The following is a 17,620-nucleotide window of genomic DNA, read 5'->3' as shown; positions in this document are numbered from 1 at the left end:
CGTATCTAGCTACTATATACAACTTCTTTTGCTTGCTTTCCTCCTTTGACCCAATATATTAGGGAAACTCCACCCTGTCATAAATTGGCTAAAGTGTGCATGAAATTCAAATTCATATCTATATGCACATATGTGTGTGGAGTTTGTCCTATGTATTGCTGGTTTTCTAACTCTTTGGTCCCAATGAGTTTGGGCACCATTTTGTTTGTTTTGTTGTTCCAGGAACAACTGGAGATGCATTGGATGCTCGGCTCACCTATAAGGAAGATGTTGAGACCATGTGATTATTGGAGCCAAGTTAGGATGATCAAAGAACAACTATCTACTACATCAATCCAATGTTGTCTCGGTAACAAGTATCCACTTCATGCATTCTTTTCTTGCAAAGGACCCAACCTGTCTTTTCTTTTCCAGGTTGCATCATGGCATGAATCTCTTGATTCGTTCTTGTAGTACCTGTTTGCTTTCTCAAAGCATCCGAACGATGATATCTTACTACTAGTTGGGATGTCTTTGATGTTCGTATGTCGGAAGTTCATATTATACAATAAGAAAATATTAGGCCATGTGCTATGCTTCCAAGCAAAAGATCTCATTGATATATTTATGACTTCCTTTTGGATATCTAGTTTGTTCCTTCTTGTAACCAGTTTGTGTGTATATCCTTCTTTGTGCATAAATATAATCATGATTGTCTTCTACTTAGAATGTTTTACACATGAGAGAAGTTACATCTCTAATTGATATCCTCTTTTCTTTCACGTCCATCGTTACATTTCCTTTCTTCAGTTTTTGGTGGCTTCGTGAAAGAATTTGTTTTGAGTGCGTATCTTATTTTCCTACATCTTGATGCACTTTTTGGCCGTGAAAATTATTTTTCCTCATACTTGTCTTGATGAGGGTTTTGCCATTTTCAATTAGTATCCCTCCTCTTGACAAGGTTCTTACTTCCTATCTTCACAATGGGTTGTCACAAGCGTTGGTTCTTATTTTGTTTATTAGTAAGCTTGTGAACCCATTTTCTAGTATGTGTGTGTGGGAATGATATGTCTTGCACTTTGTATCTCATTTCATCAAGACTATGTTGATGACTAATGCTCATCCTTATCTTAGTATTCTCAAGTGCTTTGCCATGACTCATACACATTACTTTGTTTGAGCCTATTCTTAAGTTGCTTCTATTACATGTTGCTCAACCATTTGCTTTGTGCAATCGATATGCTTATTGTCTCATCTATCTTCTTGCACTCATTGTGTGTTTTTATTAATTTTGGGGGAGCAACGATCCTATTTTGTGCACCTGTATCAAATACAAAAATCGCATATTAGTGCACAAATCATGGGGAGCTTCTCTAGTTTTCTTGATAAAACACTCTGTTGCCTTTATCATAATATATTCTATTCATGTGGTTCGAAGGACCATATGATTGTTTGTTCCATCATGAATCTTTTGATTGCTTGCCTCTATTTTTGTATGTCTTTGTGGCATATGATCCTTTTATTTGCAATCTTTCGGTCCTCAATATAGTCTGTTTTCCTCCAACTACTTATCATTGTATTTGTGTATTTTTTGCACTCATTTGCTGAGAAGTACACACTTTTTGGAGGACCACCTACTATATTGGCTTTCTGAACTTTTCGTCCATTTTGGCAATCGATGCCAATTGGGGAGAAGTTTAGAGAGTTTATTTCGGATATGTTTAGAGGGCTTTGCTTTTATTGCGTAAGCATTTACATCTTGCACACATGCATTATTACCTTGTATGTGTGCGCTTGGTTATGCTTATGTCCTTATATAAACTCTCGTGAAGTGGTTGTCTTCAATTACCAAAATGGGGGAGATTGTTAGAGCACATATCTCCATATGTGGTTTTGGTAATTGATGACAACTCCTATGGACTAATGGTTGCTTTAAGTTATATTTATAGGACTTGTCCATAGACACTTCTTGAAGTCCATCTGTTGGGTTCAAGGAGTTTATATGATGACCAAGATGTTATTCAAGGTATTATCCAAAGAATGGTCATAGAAACACTAGGTTGATCAAGATCTCAGACAGAGAGTAAATCAAGATGATCAACACACAAAGCGTACAAGATGTACCAAGAGGGATCAAGTGATCCCATGGTATGGTAAGCATTGTCCATTACGTGTTTGTGTACTAACCCATGGTCTTTGTGAGACTCCTATGTGGGGGTTAGGTGTGCTTCCATTGGGCTTGCGTCAAAAGGAAGATCTCATACAACCCATGAAGGATGACGTCAAGTGGTGATCGTCATCAAGATTGTGGTGTGCAAGTTCAAGCGGATCAGCACGAATATATCATTGAAACTATTGTCAATGATCATGTGCTGACAAGGACAACCTCATGTGCTAACAAGGACAAGATCAAGATAAGCATTCCTGAGCACTACATGCTTGATTCTTCTGGATGTTCACATGGTCGACAGGACAAGATCAAGATAAGCATTCTTGAGAACTTCATGCTTGATTCTTGTGGATGTTCACATGGTGGAAAAATGAAGATGAATACATAAGCTAGGCTTTCCGCATTGTGTATGGGAAAGCTACTTGAATACTTCATCATGTCTTGCTTTCAACTTGAGCCAAGAAGGAACAACAACATCAAGCTCAGGTGAAAGGGCTAACTCAAAGGTATCAGTTCCTTTGACGTTAGTGGTGCGGAGTAATGATCAGCGAATAAAAGTATACACTCTAGTATGGATCATCAGTACTCTTTTATGATTCTTGAGTCCTTAGGGATCCCGCACTATTAAGAGGGGATCACAGTTTTGCGATGAACTTGCTCAAACTACATCTTCACTTTCTGTTCAGACCACATCTCCACTGCTCTGCTGTTATCTGAAAACGGAACCAGTGCCTCGGACATCCGGCCTCCTCCGGACGTCCGAGGACCAGACGACCGACTAGTTCGGAAATCGGGAATCCTATACCAGAGAAATCAGAGCCATATAACTCGGACTTCCGGCTCCCTCCGGACGTCCGAGTCCCGGATGTCCGGCCAAGTCCTGGAAATCCGGAAGCCTGCACCAGTAGAAGTTGAGTTCTATATCTCAGAAATCCGGCTCCCTCCGGACGTCCAACCGCCGGACGTCCGACACCCGTCGGAAATCCGGAACCTACCACCAATAGAAATTGTGCTGTATAACACGGACTTTCGGGCCACTCCGGACGTCCGTATGCTGATGAATTCAAATATGTTCAGGCATATCTACAGGCCTCGGACGACCGACCCCTGTCGGAGTTCCGGCCGCTGACGAATTCAGAAGAGTTCCATTCATGCCTACAGGTCTCGGACGTGCGACCTCTGTCGGACGTCCGGCCCCTCACGGACGCCCGGACTTCCGACAAGTGTCGGACGTCCGGACCCTCTGTGACTTAAAGTGTCCCCAACGGCTCTTTTTCTCTCCCCACTATAAATACCCCCCCCCCCTCCCACTTCATGAGAGGGTTGCCCAACACAGCCTTATCCTCATAAGAACACATTTCCACCTCACACACATTTGCTCACTCCAAATCTTAGATCCCAAGAGCATTTGTCAGCCCCTTTGAGAGTTTTTCCAATCAAAAGATAGATCGTCTCCCTCTCCTTCTCTCAAACCAAGATATTTGTGATTTGAGCAAGTTTTGAGCATTCCCCGTGATCATGTTACTCTTGTAGGTTGGAGACTCCTAGGCGGTAGGAGTTCTTCGGAGAGGAATCAATCCGTGTGATTTCCCCCGGAAAAGTTTGTGAGGGTTTGGAAGCCACCTCAAAGGCTTACCACTAGTGGTTGAGAAACGCCTTCGTGGTGTTATCTCAAAGGGAGAATAGGGTGAGCTTTCGTGGCGTTGGTGTGCCTTCGTGGTAACATCCACCTCTCTAACGGTGACTAGCTTCCCTCCAAGGAAGTGAACATCGGGATACATCTTCGTCTCAGTGACCTTGGTTATCCTTAACCCTAACTCCTTACTTGTGGTTTACTTGTGTTATTTGAGCATACATACATTGCATATTGCTTGTGCTCATTATATTGTGTTGGCCATTTCTTGTACAAGATTAATCATTCAAGCATACCCTCTATATCCACACGTTCATACTTGCATCCCTTGATACATCGTGTTGATATAGTGTGATCTAGTATCTTGTGTTGTTCACCGACTTGTCGTGTGATATAGCTCAATTAAGTTTGTGTAACTTACTTGTGCTTGTTAGTAACTGTATTGTGTCCATCTTGGTAGATCGTGTTGTTGATACACGTTGCAGTGCCTAGTGCATTTAGGATTTGTGCTTGACAAGTACCCTCTTAGTTTATTTCCGCATTAGGTTCAAGCCAAATCCGAAGAAGTTTTTAAATAGCGTATTCACCGCCCCTCTAGGCGTCATCGAGGTCTTTTCAACTATAGAAATGAGTACTGCTAGGCTGACCAGGGCAACCATAGCACTTGATATAGGTCAAGGATCTCAAGCTTCTGTAAGAGCAAGGAGAAGGGCAAGAGGAGCAGCTTTAGGTGGAGGTAGAGCAAGAGCCGCAACTTCAGGTGGAGGCAGAGTAAGAGAAGCCGCTTCAGGTGAAGGCAAAGCAAGAGGAGCTGGTGCAAGGGCAGGCAAAGCAAGAGGAGCTGGTGCAGGGACAGGCAGAGCAAGAGGAGTTGGTGCAGGGGCGGGCCTTGAAACATGAGTAGTTCCAGTTGCAAGAACAGGAAGAGGGGCAGTTAATCTAACAGGAAGCAAAGGAAGGGGAGCATTTTCATCAAGAACTACAACTAGAAGGGGAAGAGGGGCATACTGGCTCCTTTTTGGAGATGATAGGAGCATACTTGATCTTAATGCTCCTCCTGGAGATATGGTGTCTCCACCTCTTTGATTTGATGGAAGTTATCGGTGACATTTTTTGTAAGGCCTACTATCATGTAACCTAATGCTGGCCTTTTTGTGGTGTAAAATATTGACAAAAACACCCTGTTATTCGGTGGTCTTACTGTGGTGATACATTGCAAAAAACTATGATGCAAAAAAATTGGAGTGATGGTCTTACTGTGGTGTTGTCTGTGACCTGTAGTTTGCAAGAGAGAGTGCAATGCCAGTAGTATAGGAGTAGTGATTTTTAGACTACTACCTTCTGTTGTAGTTATTAAGACATGTCCTCCGAGGGAGGGTGGCGATTGAAGTTTCGTTTCCCCCGGCTTTAAGACGTGTCGTACCACCGCTATCACTCCCCAATCCCCACTCCCCATTCCCATGTCCTTACCACCACCGAAACCATCGCCAGCCACCGCCGCCATCGCCATGGAGCACAGTCTCAGCTGGCAGAAGGACATCGAAGACCTTGCCAGCAACAATGTCGACCTACGCCAGCAGTATCGGGAGATCATGCGGTGGTTCCCATCCGTGCAGATGATGAGGAACCATGCCCACGGCCTGGTGAAGGTAAGGGCAGATGCTAAAAAGCTTCGTGCCTTTCCCAGTGCCCTCAACATCCCAGCCGCCACCGTCCTCCTCTGGGCAATGCGGGAGGTGCATCGCTCCCCCCACCCCACACAACGCCCCAGGTGGTGGATGTACCGCTTATTCACCACGCCGCCAACCCAGCCGAATCAGGAGCGCGTTGCGTCGAGGGTCGAGGACGTCTCCGACGCACTGATGGATCTCCGAGCGCCAGTGAACACCGTCTAGTGGGACCGCCTGAATCCCTGTGTCCTCGGGCCTGATGACCACTCCGACGACGAGGCATCTAATATATATGACAGCATATAAGTTAGAAATATTGGGTGATTTTTAGTTTTAGGTATCCTGATATATATGACAGCATATAAGTTATAAATCTTTTGGACTTAATGCATTGCTAAGGTTATGTTATTGCTATGGATATAAGTAGCAATGGATTGCTTCTCTTGTTTCATTCTGCATGTGTGTATATTGCAGCATGGTGGTCCACTTACTATAAGTAGCAAAATTGAGGAAAGCATAGATAACAAATTAATAGAATTGAGTGAACCAAATTTAACAGATTTAACAGATAAGCAAATGATGACCCCTAAGCATAGGGGATCTATCATAGTCCTTTTGATAAGTAAGAATGTCGAACCCAACGACGAGCAGAAGGAAATGAACAACGGTTTTAACTAAGGTATTCTCTGCAAGCACTCAAATTATCGGTAACAGATAGTTTTGTGATAAGGTAATTCGTAATGGGTAGCAAGTAACAAATGTAACAAAGATGTAGCAAGGTTTCCCAATCCTTTTTGTAGCAAAGGACAATCCTGGACAAACTCTTATATAAAGGAAAGCACTCCCAAGGACACATGGGAATTTTGGTCAAGCTAGTTTTCATCATGCTCATATGATTCGCGTTACTCCCTCCATCCATATATGTAGGGCCTAATGTATTTTTGACACTGTGTTTGACTATTGATAAGATTAATATTATATGAGATGTATAATGTAAAAATTATATCATTGGAAGATCCTTTCATGTATGAATTTGACGGTATGCTTTGTGTAACTTGCATGTCATATATTATTTGTTCTAACATGCGGTCAAAGTTAGTCTTAAAAAGGCATTAGGCCCTATATATATGGATAGAGGGAGTAGTTACTTTGATAATTTGGTATGTGGGTGGACCGGTGCTTAGGTGTTGCCCTTACTTGGACAAACATCCCACTTATGATTAACCTCTCTTGCAAGCATCCGCAACTACGAAAGAAGAATTAAGATAAATCTAACCATAGCATGAAACATATGGATCCAAATCAACACCTTACGAAGCAACACATAAACTAGGGTTTAAGCTTCTTTCACTCTAGCATCCCAGCATCTCCTTACTACTTCCCAATGCCTTCCCGTAGGCCCAAATAATGGTGAAGTGTCATGTACTCGACGTTCACATGACACCACTAGAGTTGAGACAACATACATCTCATGAAAATATCGAACAAATACCAAATTCACATGATTGCTTATAGCAAGACTTATCCCATGTCCTCAAGAACAAACGTAATTACTCACAAAGCATATTCATGTTCATAATCAGAGGAGCATTAATAATCATTATGGATCTGAACATATGATCTTCCACCAAGTAAACCTACTAGCATCAACTACAAGGAGTAATCAACACTACTAGCAACCCCTAGGTACCAATCTGAGGTTTGAGACAAAGATCGGATACAAGAGATGAACTATGGTTTGGAGAGGAGATAGTGCTGATGAAGATGTTGATGGAGATTGACCCCCTCTCGGTGAGAGGATCGTTGGTGATGACGATGCCTTTGATTTCCCCCTCCGGGAGAGAAGTTTCCCCGGCATAATAGCTCCGTCGGAGCTCTAGATTGGTTTTGCCGAAGTTCCGCCTCGAGACGGTGCCGCTTCGCCCCAAAAGTTATGATATGATTTTTTTTCCAAGACCAAACCCTTCATATAGCAGAAGATGGGCACCGGAGGCCTGCGAGGGGGCCCACAAACCTGCAGGGTGCGCCTAGGGGGTCGGGCGCCCCTTGGCCTGTGGCCACCTGGTGGGTCTCGTGATGTATTTCTTTCGCCCAATATTTTTTTTATATTCCAAAATAATTCTCCATGAGTTTTCAGGACTTTTGGAGTTGTGCAGAATAGGTCTCTCAGATTTTCTCCTCTTCTGGTCCAGAATTCCAGCTGTCGGCGTTCTCCCTTTTCATGTAAACCTTGTAAAATAAGAGAGAAAAGACATAAGTATAATATCGTAATGTGTATTAACAGACCATAATGCAATAAATATCGATGTAAAAGCATGATGCAAATGACGTATCAACTCCCCCAAGCTTAGACCTCGCTTGTCCTCAAGCGAAAGCCGAGATCGATAAATATGGCCACATGTTTAGAGATAGAGGTGTCGATAAAATAAAATACGTACATGAAGGCATCATGGTTATCTTTAGAACAGCAACAAACATTGACATAGAATATCTTATGCTAGAGTAACAATTCATTCGCAAGGTAAAATATGAATCAACAATTTTATTGAGAACTAACAAATTATGATTTCAGTCATTGAAGCAATTCCAATTTATCGCAATGTACGTAAGAGTCAATATAAGAGCTTGTAAAGCAAATCCACATACTCAATCATCGTATGGTCTTTCATAATTGCCAACACTCACGCGGTACCTATGAGGTCAAAGCTTCAATCGGACACAGAGAAAGATAGGGGCTTATAGTTTTGCCTCCCAACTATTTACGTCAAGGGTAATGTCAATAATAATAACTCATGATTACCCACATCCGAGTGGATATATTTGTCTAGATCATTCCCCAACACATGATGCTTGCCAAAAGATGAAGGCGAAATAAAGGAAATGGTGAAGATCACCATGACTCTTACATAAAGGTAAGTACTAGAAAGTAAAGGTAACACATAGGCTATTCGCAGAGGGTAGGAGAGGTTGTCATGCGCTTTTATAGTTGGATGCGCAATCCTTTAATGCAAAAGAACATCACTTTTATATTGCCCCTTGTGATAAACAACTTTATTATGCAGTCTGTCGCTTTTATTCCTTCCATATCACAAGTTCGTATAAAGTTTATTTTCCTCACACTAATAGATCACACATAATTAGAGAGCGTTTTTTATTGCTTGCACCGATGACAAGTTACTTGAAGGATCTTACTCAATCCATAGGTAGGTATGGTGGACTCTCAAGGTAAAACTGGGTTAAAGGTGTTTGGATGCACAAGTAGTATCTCTACTTGGTGCGGAATTTTTTGGCTAATATGGGGTGGAAGCAAGCGACACATGTTGAAGGATCTATAACCATATAACTTATATTCGCAAATAAGCAAACATAAGTCATTATGTTGTCTTCCTTGTCCAATGTCAACTTCTTAATATATAATATTTTAATGAGTGCTCACAATCATAAAATATGTCCAAGATAATATATTTATATGTGAACCTCTCCTTGTTTATTACTTCGTTTTAGTTGCAGCAATGACCAATAGCTTTGTTTGTCAACCCGCAACAAATTTCGATCAACATACTTTTTATAGGTAAAGTCATCACTCCCCATAATATCATTATATATACTCTTTTTCTTTTATTCTATACTTCTTTCTATTTCTATTTCTCAAGATCATACCAAGCAAGCAAATCCCTCAAATCAAAACTACTCTTTATTATATAACTCTCGAACTTGCTTACATAGGGGGGACATAAAGCAAAACTCAAAATTAGATCACACTAAAACTTTATTCTACTAGATCAAGGTATTACCAAAAATATAGAATGGAGAAAGACGAAGAAAGTAAAAGATGTGATGGTGATAAGATACCGGGGCAACTCCCCCAAGCTTGGCACAAGCCAAGGGAAGTGCCCTATACCCATGTGTTTAGTTGTCCTTCTTTGGAGGTGGTGATGTTGGAGTTGTTGGTGAGGTTGGAATCTTGTCCCCCATCTTCCAAGGCATGGTCTCACCATGGTAAAAAGATGAACGAGTCTCCGGGATCCTCAAATCTGCATCCAAACTCATTCTCTTAAGTTTGTATTCATCCTCATAGTTTTGGTTTTGAAGGTCATAGATCTAGGCTTGGAGATGCTCGATTTTCTCGTAAAGATTGAAGACGTGATCCCAGATGTCCTTGGCGTCTAGCTTGTGCTTATGGGTAAACTACGCGATCATCATGTGATTGGCATTGAATCCTCGTTCCACCATCCCTTGGCACTTGAATACTTGTTGCTCCATTGCTTCGAGCCTTGTCTCCATGCTTCCGGTCTTCTTTGGTCCCTCAACATCACGGATGTGCAGCACCCCCTCATGCATCTCAATGGTTTGAGGGTGTTGCAGCACCTCCGCAAGGTAGGGGTACGCTGATGACCCTCTCGAAGAACTTGTCCTTCAAAGCGCTTGAAGACGGCATGCTGATCTAAATCTACTACAGAAAGAGCTCAAAACAAAAACAGGAGATATTGTCGTGATACGAAGGTCAAAACTTTCGGGAGATTATATAATGAACTTTTACCGACCTGAAGGATTATTCCACAAGAAAATAGAGACCAGAGGGTACACGCGGTGGCCACAAGCCTGCAGGGCGTTCCCAGGGGGGTAGGGCGCGCCCCCCTGGCTTGTCGCCTCCTCGTGCACTCTTCGGGCTGCTTTGAATTTTCCTAATTTTTTAAATACTCCGAAACTAATAAAAAATGCCATTAGAAAAGTTTTGGAGTCGGTTTGCTTACTATAACGCATACCTATTACTTTTTGGAGTCTGGAACGTTCTTATAGGCCTCCCTAATGTACTCTTCCCGAGTTATAGTATTGAAAATATGGGTTTCAACATTTATGTGAATACCTGAGATATACTCTTCGATTCTTTTGCCCATTTACCAGCTTTGGATTTGTGCCTTCGGCGTTGTTGATCTTGATGGCACCGGAGCAATATACTTCCTCGATAGTGTAAGGCCCTTCCCATTTAGAGAGAAGTTTTCCTTCAAAAATCTTAAACGAGAGTTGTACAGCAAGACATGATCACCTACATTGAATTCACGCTTTTGTATCCTTCTATCATGCCATGTCTTAACCTTTTCTTTAAACAACTTAGCATTCTCATACGATTGGGTTCTCCATTCAACAAGCGAGCTAATGTCAAATAATCGTGAAGTGTCATGTAGTCGATGTTCACATGACACCACTAGAGGAGAGACAACATACATCTCATCAAAATATCAAATGGAGACAAAATTCACATGATTACTTATAGCAAGACTTATCCCATGTTCTCAGGAACAAACGCAATTACTTAGAAAGCATATTCATGTTCATAATCAGAGGAGTATTAATAATCATTAGGATCTGAAAATATGATCTTCCACCAAGTAAACCAACAGCATCAACTACAAGGAGTAATCAACTCTACTAGCAACCCCTAGGTACCAATCTGAGTTTTGAGACAAAGATCGGATACAAGAGATGAACTAGGGTTTGGAGAGGAGATAGTGTTGATGAAAATGTTGATGGAGATTGACTCCCTCACAATGAGAGGATCGTTGGTGATGACGATGGCTTCGATTTCCCCCTCCGGGAGGGAAGTTTCCTCAGCAGAATAGCTCCGCCGGAACTCTAGATTTGTTATGCCAAAGTTCCGCCTCGAGACGGCGGCGCTTCACCCCGAAATTTCTGATATGACTTTTTCTATGTTAAAACCCTTCATATAGCACAAGATGGGCAACGGAGGCCTGCCAGGGGGCCCACAAGCCTGCAGGGCGCGCCCACGGGGGTAGGGCGTGCCCCCTGACTTGTGGCCACCTGGTGGGTCCTGTGATATATTTCTTTCTCCCAATACCCCCTGACTTGTGGCCACCTGGTGGGTCCTGTGATATATTTCTTTCTCCCAATATTTTTTTATATTCCAAAATAATTCTCCGTAAGTTTTCAGGACTTTTGGAAATAGTTGTGCAGAATAGGACTCTCAGATTTGCTCCTTTTTCGGTCCAGAATTCCAGCTGCCGGCATTCTCCCTCTTCATGTAAACCTTGTAAAATAAGAGAGAAAATACATAAGTATAGTACCATAATGTGTATTAACAACCCATAATGCAATAAATAATGATATAAAAGCATGATGCAAAATGAACATATCAGCAAAGTTCAGGAAAAAGCATAAAAATGAAGTTTAGTTAGTTAAAACACAAGATTCAGTTCAATGCAAATAATCAATCAGTCTTGTGAATAAACACAAGATTTAGTTAGTTAAACAAAGGTTACATGATAGAAGTTCACCAAATAAGACAACATTACTAAGGTCTCACCAAATAATACATCCATTGATCACTCAAATTCATCTAATATCTTCGTGACATTACTTATCTTTGATTTTGTGTCTTTCTTATGCTTGAATGGGTCACCAATCATGTAATCTAACTTCTTTTTCTCTTTCTTCAACTCATCCCTCTCTTGCATCAATTTGTCCATCTCTTGCATTACATCATCCCTCTCTTTCATTGTTTTTTCCCTCTCCTGCTTCATGAGCTCAAGCTCTTGCTTCATTAGTTTGCTATCTTTCTCTGCCTTAGCCCTAACCACCTGATGAATATTTGTGGCCGATTTGTCTGAAATGCTCTTCTTCTGCAGCTCTTCCTTTAAGTCACTAAGAGCAATCTATGTGCTTCCTAGCTGGGTCAATGCCTTCTCTTTGTCAGCTACCATCTTAACAAAATCTACCTTGAAAAACCTTAGATCCTTTTCCATCTTCTCCTTCTCTTTCAGGACCTTAAAATTTTCTTCGGCATTAACAACATTTTTCCTAAGCCTAAGCTTGTTCTCATCTTCATACATGCCCCACACCCTAGCCAGGCTCATCTTTAATTAAGGAGACCACTCTGGGTCAACCCAGTGCACATAGCCACATTTAGGTCCTTCCTATGAATTAAAAAACAGAAACAAAATTTAGTTTTCTCAATAAGGTCGCTTATATAAATAAAAAACATCATATTATCTAAATAATTGGCTTATCTGAATAAAAAAACATTATGTTCTCTTAATAATAAACATTATGTTATCTAAACAACACACATTTTGCTATCTGAATTCATATTTCGAAATAATATCTTTTGCACATTACTAAGATACATAAAAACTGAATGACTATCATTCACATGAAAATCTGTACATCTGATAAACAAGTTTACAGCAGCCAGAATTCTGAAAATCTGATAAACGTGTAGATCTGATAAACAAGTTTACAAAAACTGAAGGCCTATTATTCACATGAAAACCTATCTTTTATAAATACTATTCCACATGAAAACCTGTAGAACTGAGCTACATAAACATGTTTACAACAGCCAGAATTCTGAAAATGTGTACATCTGATAATCCACTAACCTTTTATGCACAACCTAGTATCTTCTTCCACTGTCCACTGACTGAAAGGCAATAAATTTCTCACATATGATTTGGTGCTCACATCTAGCGCCTAGATCTGCAGCTAGGCCTCTCCACTTCAGACACAAAATGGTTGTCCACTCCAGACACAAAATGGTTGTAGGAGCTTAAGAGAGAATCTGGTCAGAATATCCTCATTCTGCAGAACCCTAAATGTAGGAGGGTGCAGAAGAGAAGCCCATCGGACTGCTGACGTCGCTGTCCGAGGAAGAGGACATTGATCCGTCACTCCAAGATACCATGCCGGGCACAAGCGACGAGTGTGTGGACCTGCTAGGGGAGAAGAGAAACAGAGAGGGGCGGGGACGACGAAGAAAACTGTCTCCTGCTGGTGGGTGGGTGTGTGGGGGGGGGGGGGGGGGGGATGGGAACTATACCAGAGAGGTGAGGGCTAAATTAATTCAGGTGCTCGCTGGGCTGGGTGGATTGCGGGTTGATTACAGGGGGTCTATGCAAAACGACACTAACTAGCCCGGTCGGTTCAGTTGGCGAGCTTCTATTGCCTGTTGATTGGATATATGCACATCACATGCAAGGTTTGGGACTGGATAAGGTCAATTTATAATTTCTAAGACTAAATTATCATATTCATTACAAGTTGTAGTACCCCTGATGTTATTAGCTGGTATAAAAGTGACTAGGCAGAGTCGGAAGGAGTCCGTGGTCCCGTCGACGTCAAGAAGCTTCAGCGCACGGGTCGCGTCGGTCCGATCGATTTCACGCATGTGTCGACCTGCTCCTGGCGGGCTTGGCCACCCGTTGAAAGTCACAGATTTTCGTTAGCCACCGAAGCACAAGAGAAGGATATCGAAGAACGAGAAGGACAACAACCGCACCAACCCACTGACCGACTGGATCCTAGTGCCATTTAAGTGCAAACCTAGGCTCTAGCTAATAACCGACCATGTGGCGAGCCTACCCGTGGCTGCCCGAAGATCTGCTCACGACCCACGACTCCACGAGCATTATTGCCGTTGCGAAGTCTTCGCAGTGCCGACGGGCATCTATAGATACGCTGCATTATTGCCGTTGATAGCTGGGTTGCTCCCTTCGTTGAGGTCACGCACCTAACCATCCAACGTTTTTCCTCGGCCTGTTTCTGTTAGTAGCATGTAGTGGAACCCACAAGGTGCCACCAAGGCCCCAAGATCTTGATCTCTGGCAGAGCGACTGATCGAGTTGCAGCACAACGGAGGTGGCCGATCGTCGCTTGCGAGAGAATGAATGTAATGAGCTGGGGCCTTACTCGTCTATTAGTTTCACGAGTCAACTGCATAGAGGGGAAATACACGTAAAGTACACCTTTACACTTATCAAACTACAAGGCTATGATAAACTACTCGTCTGTTCACAAATATAAGATGTTTTCTACATTAATATGGACTACCTACAAACTGAAATAAATGAACAAACACACGAAAAATTATTTGTATATGCCCGAATTATACAAAATAGAACATCATATATTTGTGAATGGAGAGAGTAATATTCAGTAAACAACTAGCAATGAGCACATGCGTTGTGACGGAAAGAAAAATTAATCAATCTCTTAACCCAATCACCAAGACCCAAGACCCCAATAGGTCCATGCCTTTTATTCCAATATATGGCATCTCATCTGTGTTGCTACTTATTCTCAATCCTATCTGCCGGGACCCCGATCCTAAGTCATCGGAATCCAGCCTGGTAACACATCGCATTTCTTTGCGGTCTCACGCACGGTTATCCCCATGGCTGCAGACTTACCTTAGCAGGGACCGTTTGCGTCTTTTGACTCGCGTATGCAATTGTGTCGCTAGCAATTCAATGACAAAGAACCCGGATCGACATGTCTAGTCATAAGCCAAAGTGGCAGTTCCGAACAGGGACATGCATACATGACTCAACAAAGCAGGTGTCGGTCACCAGCGAATGTAGACGAGTCGTAGCAAGCTACAAAGACTCCATTACATCGCGTGACATTTTCCCATCGGGGACAGACACAGCAGCTGAGAATGAAACATGTCGGTCAACCAATGTGTCTGGAGCAGTAGCGAACTAACATGGCTCGTTGGATCACAAATGGGCATTTCCCTGTAAGGAAAGCTACTAAAGCCTACGGCTAGGTAATCGAACCCCATACATATCAAGTACGACACACGTACGCATGCCATACTGATATGTATAGATACATCGATGGCATCACAACATAACCATAATCATACAAGCTTTATTTAAAAGGCTCAGAAGAGCCACACACATAATATTACACAGTAGGGGTCTCTCGACCCATCACAGCAGTCATTCAAGCTACAAGCCAGCGGAAGTAGATAAACTGTCTGAGTACAGACAGATGAAACTAGAAGGCACATGGCCTGACTATACTACAGACCCACCCTAGGGCCAGATCGTAGTCGGGATACCAGCTACTCGTCGTCATCGATGTCTAGGAAGAACCCTCCGTTAGGGTCATTAACAACCTCTGCAAGAAATATTAAGCAAACATGAGTACGGAGGTACTCAGCAAGACTTTAGGATAACTATCTATTCATGCAATGTGTCAATAAGGAATTGTGGGGTTTCATGCGGAAAGCCAGCATTTGACTCGTGGCTAGACAACCTGCATTTTTAAATAATTTTGACAACTTGATTTCTCGCACATGAGTCCACTAACACCACTACAATACTCCATCGTGGAATCATTCCGTCTCCATACGGAAATGCCGTCCACGACACTCACGCTTATCTTGACAATTTTATGAGTAGCCATTAAAGTTATCTATGAACAACATATGTCTCCAAGTAGTCCATATCTGCGGACGCGGCTATTCGAATAGATCATAACCCTGCAGGGGTGTACTTCGTCACACACGCTCTCGCCACTTATCGCCATGTGCACGTCATGCACCTCGGCAACCTTCAAGCGGAAGCCCAGCGAGGGAGTCGGCCACGACCGTTAACCACGCTAATACTTAGTCCATGTCTATCGCCTATCTGAGGGTAACCTGTACGGAAGTCGGGCCGAGGTTTCCGCCACGGCCCCAAACGATGTGCGCAGGGTTCCCAAACCCACCATCCGGGTGTGACTTGGTACACCGTGCCACTGCCTACCGCATCACAGCCCACCTCTCAGGTCAGCACTATGCACGACCTCCAGCATGACAATAAACACCAGAAACTACTTGCAACTCCTGGACCGAGTACTAGGCGATTAATAAGTCGAGCGGGGTCATATTTCAGGGCCCAGCATGTGGTAGTATCTCGTCTTGGATTACATACACGGAACTCAGTTCCTAAGGACGGTTCCAATGAAACAACCCGCCATGTACTTCTACATAGCCTTTCACCGGTACCTTTACCAAATCAGGTTCAACACACAACCTTTACTTACTGAACACATTCTCACAATTCTGTTCATCTCCCAGATGAACGACCATACACAACTCTAAGCTTAGCATGCATAGCAGGATAAGGCACATCATGGCTCAAGCATCTACCAGGTATGCTAGGTTGCAAGGTTCAGCTATTTACTGTGACAAAGACAGGTCATGCAAAGGAAGTGGGTTCAAATAACGTGGCAAAAGCATTTGAAGCATTTGATCCTAATCCAATAAGTAAGTGCAGGAGCGAGAACATGGGATTTATCGGGATGATCAAAATGGTTGCTTGCCTTGTTGCTCATAGGATGGACAATATCCGTCAGTCGGATATTCAGTGGAATCCGGAGGAGCGGAGCCTACCGAAAGAAATGACAACAATCAATAACAATCATACGCAACAAAATGATGCATGAGCATGGCATGAGGGTGCAAGGTGGTAAGCTAATGTAGCTATCTTTTATTAGGTTTGAAGTTGATTTGAATCAGATTCAAATATCACTTTAGACGAGGTATTCTCGAATACCATTTTAATTGATTCGACCTGATGCTCAGATCAACTTGTTTTAACATGCATGGGAATGATATGTTAAGTTGTTGGTTGTGATTGAACAATGTTTGATCATAGAATTTGAAATGATATTCAAATGATTTTCAAATTCCAACTCCAAAGCATTTATTAATTTTAACCTATTCATCATTTTACATGCTTGGTCAAGTAACATTTTCAAACATGTTTGAAAATGACATATTCATATTCCTTGGATTTTTCAGATACTTTTTCATATATAAATTATTTTCATTGGAGTTATATATTAATTTCTATGATTTTTAGAAGTTTGGACATTTTCTGGAATTCTTTTAAATCAGAAAATCCACTTATTGCGCCAGCATGGCATCAGCAGGTCTAACTGGCCGTTGAAAGTCAAACCTGACCAGTGGGACCCACTGGTCAGTGTCTCTGGTCAGTTTTAGATTAGTTTTAAACTTAATTAGCTAATTAACAGAAGTGGACCCACATGTCAGTGACTTATTAGTTTAATTAAATTTATTTTTGTTAACCAAATTCATCCAGAGGCTGGCCCCACGCGTTAGTGGCTCAGGCAAGCTGAGATCCACCGGCGACGAGGTCGTCCTCGCCGACGGTGAGCCTCCGGCGACACCAGAGACGGCGGAGGGCATCAGAAACTCGTCTCCCACGACCAAACGCACGACGGAGACCACAGGGAGAACGACCACTCAACGGCGCGCACGATGGGGCAAACCCCAGGGGCTGGGGTGGCCGGAATCGACGCCGGCGACGAGCTCGGGGGCAACCAAAGCTCGGCCATCGTCGAGGTCATCGGAAACAGGGT

Source organism: Hordeum vulgare, chromosome 3H (assembly GCF_904849725.1).
Source record: "Hordeum vulgare subsp. vulgare chromosome 3H, MorexV3_pseudomolecules_assembly, whole genome shotgun sequence".
NCBI lineage: Eukaryota > Viridiplantae > Streptophyta > Magnoliopsida > Poales > Poaceae > Hordeum > Hordeum vulgare.
Note: the sequence above shows the minus strand (reverse complement) of the source record.